The following is a 6,290-nucleotide window of genomic DNA, read 5'->3' as shown; positions in this document are numbered from 1 at the left end:
GGGCGAGATCCCTTTTTATGTGAGAAATTATCATAAAACTTATTGTAATCAAAATACGAGACATAGTTGGAGTTCTTACCAGAAGGATTTTTTCATGAGGCGGTAGACATCCTGTTGACAATTTCTTTATATCCTTCAATTAACTCTTTTAGATTATCTCTCAACTCATCAATTTTCCTTCTTTCTCCTGGGATTTCGTTTACGTTAGGGGTAATGTTGCTTCTAGAGAACATGACACGATCTTCCTTTAGATGATGTTTATTAAGATGTATGTTATGCTCTTGAGAATTCGAGGAACTCATTGAACTGACTTTCCTGGTAACATATAAAAATATATTTATAATGTAAGATTAATGAAAGTTTATTTATGAAGATAATCATAAGATATTTATAATGTAGGATTAATAAAATATTTATTATGAGAAATTATTGATATACAACTATGATGTAAACCACCACAACTGTTGATTTAGCTTTTCCTAAACAAATCTTGGCCACTCTTTAGCTTTCCATAATAGCAAGGGTGTTATATAAATTACGTATAATCATGTTAGATTATTTATTGAAAATAACTTCTAGTCAAATTATTTTGTACTTTGAAACATAAGCCCGGAGAACATAGGCTTTTGTATACATGTAAGATTATTTTGTAAATACCAATCTATTGTCAAATTATAATGTGTAATCTGAATAACCTTATAAGTTTCTCTCTAAGTTTATCTATCAAGATGAAATCAAAATTTTATTTCCTCTAATGTCTAAACCTAGACAAAAAAGTTGTGAATAAATGAAACCCCGACGACATGTGATAGCCAGATTTTCATAACCTGACTAATCACAAAATACAGGCACCCCTAAGTTTTAACCATGAGGTTATTGTAATCAATAAGGTTATCTTTGAAAATGTATGCTTCAGCTAAATATACAATACAACAAATAATATTCAAGAAAATGATAGAAATTCCAAAAAATCATACATGAAACAATATACTAGGTAAAAATCAAAATGATAGAACCTTGAACAATACATATATATACACTAGGTATCACTCCGGCCTACGGCCGGGGATCAACCTTTTGTTGTTAGCAATGCATGTTTGGTGTGCTTTTTGGCATATAATGGTGGTCTACGATATTGTCACCCATTTCAATTTCCGTTTATCTTCCCACCAACGTATTTTTTATTTTCACTCTTCAATGCTTAATTGTGCAACGATGTATCATCTCATACAAATTAGAACACCAACCGATATAGTTCCAATTTCACTGATTTTATTTAAGTCGTACAACACTTTAGCCTTCCAAATAGCGATATATGATGTAAAAATTCAGTGAGTTTGTTGAGGTATTAGAAATTGAATTACTACCATGTTGGAAAGAATTACAATATATTACTTCAGGCAGTGATGTCGCATCCATTTGTAATAGATGAAGCATTAGAGTTCTTTTCGAGAGAAGCAAATTTATTAGAAGATAATGGGTGCAGAATCGACTGTCACTTACCAAAGTACACTTGATTTGATATGAAACTGCAACATATCGTAGCCTGTCAAATAAATTGTGCAACAAAATTTAACCTCACAACAAAAACAAAACTAACTCTTGCATAGAGCGACTCGATTTTGGGATCAATTGAAATTCCAGACCACCCCATACTATTACTAAACAAAATACATGGTCTGCACCTAATTTTGTACCCACTGCAACTTGAACCGGTAGCCTATTTTTCATTAAAACGCTAAAAAGTCAGATAAATAAAGGGTTTAAAGCCGCATAAAAGCAGTTATTGAATTATTTAAAATAATCAACCTTCATATGACAAACGTGACTCCGACCATATTATCGACCCACCTTCTCCATAACGTGCCAAAGTATAGTGGCTATCACCTTGAGGAGGGTATGGTACAAAGGCTTTAGGATCTTCGACAACTTCAATGCATTTTTTTCACATGGATAGACTTTTCTACAATGACATGCTTCACCTTCCTTGCCCTTCACTATATACCTTGCAACTATTATTTTTCTTTCTCAGTCTAGTAGATTCACTTTTCTTTGTGGCAACCGTGACTCTGCTCATATTATCCATCCAACTTCAACATAACCCACCAAAATGTAGTGACCATCACCTTGAGGAGGTTCTGGTGCAGCAGCAGTAGGATGTTCAACAACTTCAATACATACTTTCTTCTCTTCGGGGTAGACTTTTCTACCATGACACAGTTCACCTTCCTTTACATTAACTGTGTACCCTGTTAAGAATATGTTTTTTTATCTATCTAGTGAATTTACACTTTCTTTTGAAGAGTCCATGTTTTTATTGGAGCTTGGATGATTAATCGGGATAGGAGTAATCAATTAACAATGTGATTTAAGGAATTTTTTTGACACACTTGATCAGGAACTTTCTTCTTTCGATGATTGGAATTACACCTTTGATGTCCCCTTTACTATTGAAAATCTGTGCTCAGAACTTCTATAAGGACAAATAATAAATATAAACGTAAAGCGGTTAAAGTTTATAGTAAAATTTAAAACCTACGACAGTTGCACAAATGTATCATATATATATGGAGTAAATTTAGAATGCATGGTCGTTGAAATGTTAAAACACACTTTAAGAAATATCAAATCCTGGTTCTTAAGATGATTTCCGGCCTTTTAATATATTACATACATTGTTGCTACACCGCCAAACTTATTCTAAAGATATCATATGTGATGACGTTATTGATCAATTATTGGTGTTTTTATTTGGGGATAAGCTGCGAAAATTTAATTTTGATGCCTCCTCTTTTTTAGTCTCGGACAAATTTCAGTTTCAGAGGAACCCAACTTTCTAAACTTGAAAAATTTTAAGCACTACAAATTCTCCTTTGTCCATCTCCCATTTCAATGGCAGCACCAAATTTCTCCTTAATTGAAACTTGGCTTATATGGAATTTAATATTCCGATAATGATTGGGATGACGGCTACGATAGCCCACAATTTAAAAATTCTTTATCCATATACGTATTTAGGTTAAGTTGTTAGTTAGGGTCTGCTTTTGTCGGGCCGCGCATAATCTCTAACGTCGAAAATGATAAGATGCTTAAAATCAATGGTCACGAAATCAAACAACCAACAATTGATCGACACCGTAGGATGACAGAAATCAATGGCCTTAATTGACCATAGACAAACAACCTTCTTCCTTATAATATAGATATATAAAAAGGATTTTCTCATATGTTGTTAGCTCAGAGTAGTTTAAGGTCACAGTCACAGATGTACGTTTTGGTGGACGAAGACTGAGAGAAAATTGAGACAATATTGAGCGGAATTATACTCTTAGATTTTAGTTTTTTCCTCTCCGCAATCTATCTCCCTTCCCAACTTTATTTCTGATTTTCGTTTTCTCTAAAGTAAGGAATTAGAGTTTTCAAACCCACTCATCCTACCGAATTTGAGCGATAAATCAATTGGTTAATTTTATGGGAAGGTAGGTTTGTTATTTTCAGTTGATCAAATTTTTCCATTTTGATTTTGATTTTGAGATGAGAATAAAAAAATATGTAATGAATTTTTCTCAAATAAATGTGTATTCATGGGATTGACAGAAACCGTGAATTTACCAATTGGAAGGAAAAATCAGGACCGGTCTTTATCTTCATAACTTAGCGAAGCTTCATTGTATAATACAATACAAAGAAATAGGCAGAAAAGTATGCATACCTAAGGTATATCCCTTACCATAACGACACCTCCCAATAATAAGTAATTTTTTGTGTATTGATTTTACCTTGTGCCAGAGTTTTTGTAGTAATTATATAACATGAAATTTTTTGGTTTATTTTATTTTGTTGATCTTGCACGTATTTTAAACGAGATTATTTTATTAATAAGACCATCAACCACAACTTCTAATTTATAATGTTACTCATTTTGTAGCGACACAAAATTAACGTAGCCTATTGATACGCACCAACCCCGCCACCAGTACAAAACCATCCAATACTATTTATTTCTCCACCACAACCGCCGCGTCCTCCCGTTGGCCGTTTGTCGTACCTCTAATTTTAAATCACACACATCATGAGTAAAGTTTTGATTGAACAAACTTAGGTTGTTAATTAATTTATTCAATGATATTTTTTATTGTTATATACTCTGTTGTATTGCAATCAATTTTATTTTAACCCGTTTTTAAAGCAAGATGAAATCAAAATTCTATTTCTACTAAGTCTAAACAAATATGAACGGAAAATTGGTTCTTGAGAAAATATCACATTTCTAGACCAAAAAGTTTTGAAAAGATTGAAACCCCGACGACCTGTGATAGCCAAATTTTCACAATCTGGCTAATCACAAATTTTTGTAGCTAAATTTTCATATTTTCACAAAATATGATATCTGTTTTTATCAATCGTGATGACCAACTACATCTTTCACGATACAGTGTTGCGTGTGTTGTAAATATACATAACTAATAATGTTCACGACTATTCACCAACATCACCACTATAAAACCACCCTTCGGCATTATTTTTTCCACCACCACTGATATTATCGCCTCCACCACCACCGCTTCTACCAACCACTGTTTCTTCCACTACTAGCCACTAATTTCTATTGATATAACTTTTATTAAAATTATTTATTATTGTAAAAATACATATTTATTAGATTAATTAAGAGGACATTAAATGATAAAAATTTAATAAATTATTCATTATGAGAGATTAATAATACACTAATTAATAAAACACTCATAATGATTAATTTTAATTAAAGCAAACCAAAACCATGGATTTAGCTTTCCCAAAAATGAATCTGGACCATTTTTTAACTTGCCTAAGTTGTCCAAACTATGCTTTACAAGGGAGAAAAAGCAAATAAATAAGTTTGGCAAATTTACATGTCAGAAGTTAAAATATAATTTTATTGTTGTATTTTATTTTTTTAGTCAATTACTATTATATTCATTAGAAATTAAAATTATTAATTTTGAGGCAACAACAATTTTGATTCTAACTTGGAATTCTTCATAACAACTGTCAGGGCCAACTTGTTGGACGAGAAGCATGTGCATTTGGTGAAGTGATTCAAGGGATGGACACGGTATTTGCAATAGAGAGTGGATCCGGGACTTATAATAGGAGACCCAGGAAGAAGGTTGTTATTGCTCACTCTAAAGAGATATCTATGAGCAAGTGGGACAAAAAACATGAAGAAGTCTGACTATTCAACAAGTACTACAATACAAATGGTTTGGAGCGTTTAATTTGTGCACTAGCACACTAGATAGATAACAATGTTATACAATGTATATACACTCTCAGTTGTAGTCTTATGGATGAAAATTATCATTTTTTCATTTGTCTAATGAAAATTTACTGATCAAGTATAAACAAAAACATTCTAAAGAGAACAAAGCTTGTACCTACACATGTTAGCCATAAATGTTTTATAAGTCTTTGATTATTGATTTAAAAAAAAAATTACACTTGTAAACGGTTATGTAAGGACATATCAGTGTTGTGGATGGGAAAAAACAAGCCGTCGGTTTTATGGGAAAGTGAAGAGTCGAGCGTGCTGTCGAGACTCCTCAGCCGGGAAAAATGTTAATCCTCACACAGATGCACCGCTGCAAAGGGGGTGCTTAGATACGGGAAATCAATATGTATGACTCCGGCCTAAACCAAGACAATGGCCGTTCAAGAGTCAATTCGGTCGCAAAGAAGGAGATGGATTGATCTGTAGGAGGGAAGCTGAGAGTTGTATGAGATCAGTGATGATCAAGGATTGTGGGTGTGTTGAAGGTTTATGCAATATTGCTGAACTACTGAAGTTGAGTTCTGTGAATAAGTTTATATCGAGTTGTTGACGGATAATGATGATAATCGATGATTGATGATATCCCATCCTTATGTTGTCCTCTATTTAGACTTATTTATATTGCAAGAATGATGTACCACTGATCCCTGTAAGTGTGACGGTTTCTTGAGTGAAAGAGTGGGAAAGTGGGAGATCGTGGTAAAGTCAGTTCCACGTCGTGTGGAGACTTGACTGATCGTGCACCCACTACTTTGATAACTCTTTCAACCGTTTACACGACTTACGCACATTTATCATTGTGGATGAATCCACGTGCCGTAAACCGCCAGACAAAAACCCTAAGTGATATCTCCCATTTTTGACGTGATTGATATTTCACGAATCGTGGAGTCTGCAAGGTAGACGTGTATTAGTTGGTCAATTGTTGACTGATTTATACTGTGAGTCTAGTTTTGTTGAATCGAGCATAAGTGGT

The sequence above is a fragment of the Papaver somniferum genome, chromosome 4, assembly GCF_003573695.1.
Source record: "Papaver somniferum cultivar HN1 chromosome 4, ASM357369v1, whole genome shotgun sequence".
NCBI classification, from domain to species: Eukaryota; Viridiplantae; Streptophyta; class Magnoliopsida; order Ranunculales; family Papaveraceae; genus Papaver; species Papaver somniferum.
Note: the sequence above shows the minus strand (reverse complement) of the source record.